At 41.1% G+C, this 2,844-nt stretch overlaps 1 non-coding gene across 1 annotated transcript; it reads left to right on the top strand.

The window, feature by feature from the left end:
- The first annotated feature begins 2,456 nt into the window (after positions 1-2,456).
- Positions 2,457-2,592, top strand: LOC119472662. The gene has a single exon (XR_005201828.1). It is a non-coding gene; the product is annotated as a small nucleolar RNA SNORA70 (small nucleolar RNA).
- Positions 2,593-2,844: the final 252 nt, after the last annotated feature.

Genomic DNA, 2,844 nt, shown 5'->3' with positions numbered 1-2,844 from the left:
TGGTCAGGCTTGTGATCTTCGGCCTCAAACCCCTGACCTTCAGCCGCCCAAAGTGCTGGGTTTACAGGCGTGAGTCACTTGGTCCCCTGTGGGTCAATTTTGAGTGATAATTCTAAGAGTCCTGCTCTAGCCACGCTAGCCAGAGAGAGCTGTCTGTGATTGCAGGAACTGGATTCCACTTCTAATTTACATCACATAGTGATTCCCTAGTTGTGGTTTACTGTTTGTTATTATTCCATGAAATTATGCCATGGCATTTTAAAAGACTTCCCTGCAAATTTCATTTTAAGTATGTCATAACTCTAAAATCAAGAGTAGTAGCATTGTGAGAGAACTGGACCTGTGTCCCAGTATTGATCACTGTGAGACCATGACCAAATCAGTGTCCTCATCAATAAAACGTAGAGGAGAGATTCAGGAAGACAGGATTCCCATGGACCCTTCCAGTTTTTTAAAAAATTTATTTATTATACTTTAAGTTCTGGGGTACATGTGCAAATCATGCAGGTTTGTTACATAGGTATACGCGTGCCATGGTGGTGGTTTGCTGCATCGATCCCTCGTCATCTACACTAGGTATTTCTCCTAATGCTATCCCTCCCCAATCCCCCCACCCCACTGCTATTCCTCCCCTAGCCTCCTACCCTCCAGGCCCTGGTGTGTGATGTTCCCCTCCCTGTGTCCATGCATTCTCATTGTTCAACACCCACCTATGAGTGAGAACATACGGTGTTTGGTTTTCTGTTCTTGTGTCAGTTTGCTGAGAATGATGGTTTCCAGTTTCATCCATGTCCCTGCAAAGGACATGAACTCATCCTTTTCTATGGCTGCATAGTATTCCATGGTGTATATGTGCCACATTTTCTTTATCCAGTCTATCATTGATGGGCATTTTGGTTGGTTCCAAGTCTTTGTTGTTGTGAACAGTGCCACAACAAACATATGTGTACATGTGTCTTTATAATGGAATGATTTTTAATCCTTTGGGTATATACACAGTAATGGGATTGCCGGGACCCTTCCAGGTTTTAACACTAAATCCAAAAAAAATTTTTCTGTAAGATACACATAAAAATGGGGTTCATTTTCTTATTGCCACCCTCCTGGCCTGTGCTGCATATTGTACTTTGGACCCTCATTGACTTTTATGTCTTTTTTTTTTCTGGTATTCTTGTTACTTGTTGACAACTCTGTTCTCAATTTTCTTCATTAAAATAAGAACTCGTTAAGGCAGACATCTTATTCAATTTCGTATCCCCCAGCATTTTACATAAAAAGACCATCCAAGATATTTAGTTGAATTGAATTAGTGTGGAAATACCCTCAAAACAAATAACTTTGGGATAGAAGAACCTTAAAAGGTTAGGAGGTTGCAACCTTGCACAGTAACGTAGGATTGTGACAAGCCAGTTGACTGGATGTGTGGCAACTCCTGGTATCGTACTGCATTAACTACATTCTGTAAAATCATAAAATAATGATTCCTCTGGAAACCTTGAAAGAGTAGCTTGACTTTGTATTTATTAATGGTTCATGATATTTCTGATTAAAGCAACTTCTGACAATTCTGTAATTAGATTCAATCTAAAGGATCAAGAAAATTCAATCTAAAGGAAAAAGAAAATTCTAATTGTGATTAGAATTTTAACATTATTCATGGTTTGTAGAAAGGAAAATGTCCCATCTGGAATAATGTCAATGTCATACCTATATATGCCTTGTTGGGTTTAATAAAAATCTTTAAAAATATTTTTTCTCCCCTTAATACATTTCCATTTATGTGCAACGTTTTTGATCAGAAAACTAAAAAGTAGCAGCGGGTGGGAGTGAAGGGAGCCAAATATAGAATTGGTGCCAACAGATGCAAAAGTGCCATGGAAATCTTTGGCCCAGAAATAATAGCTTACCAAAATACACACACACACAGTTGTTGGACTCTTGAACAGATACACAGCCGTCTGTATAGACAACAGTGCTGTTGGCCAAGAGTCTCGGAGGCCGGCCAACCTCCTATCCAGATGCCACTGCCAGTGAGGAGCCATTTGGCTTCTAGTCCCCTGGCTGCCAACCTTCTCTCCCACTCTCTGGCATGAATTTTTACAGGGGCTGCTGAAGTGAATTAAGACTCTGAAGAGTTCTGTATTAATATGCCACAACAACACAGAACACACTGCCACAGGAGCCCCTTACGCTATTTGAATGTTTTTACCCATTATTATTTTTTTAGGTGTCAAAGAAACCTGACTTCTAGGTATTTGGCCACAGATAAATGCAATTTTTTTGGAAATTAAGAGCGATATATTTTGATTTCTGCATGGAGCCAACTTTCCTCAACCCAGAAATACCTTGAGAGTTTTTAAAGAGCAAGCAATTGAAAACATACATGCCAAAAAACAAACAAACAAAAAAATTCAAAAGGAAAAAAGGAAACAGAATAATAGATAAGAAAAGACCCTCTGCAGCCAATTAAGCCGACTGGGCTCCTTTCCTCATGGGGGCCCAGTGTGCAAGGGCTGCAAACAGCAGCTTCCTTGGTAGTGTAATGCAGTCTATTTCTTGCATAGGTTGCTCCAAGGGACCTTGGAGACGGGGCTTTCGGATGTATGTTCCTGTCTGTGACCTTGCACTACCCCAATGTAGGCTCGAAACAGGCATGTGAGATGCCTTTGGAAAGACCAGGGAACTGTGGCCAGGGTCCGCATTAGCCAAATGATCATGCCCATCTGCACCAAGCTGCAGAACAAGGAGCATGTGATTGAGGCCCTGCGCGGGGCCAAGTTCAAGTTCCCTGGCCACTAGAACATCCACCTCTTAAAGACATAGGGTTTCAAGTTCAATGCCGAT

Source organism: Cebus imitator, unplaced genomic scaffold (assembly GCF_001604975.1).
Source record: "Cebus imitator isolate Cc_AM_T3 unplaced genomic scaffold, Cebus_imitator-1.0 Scaffold111, whole genome shotgun sequence".
Classification (NCBI taxonomy): domain Eukaryota; kingdom Metazoa; phylum Chordata; class Mammalia; order Primates; family Cebidae; genus Cebus; species Cebus imitator.
This window is presented reverse-complemented; position numbering and strand designations above follow the sequence as displayed.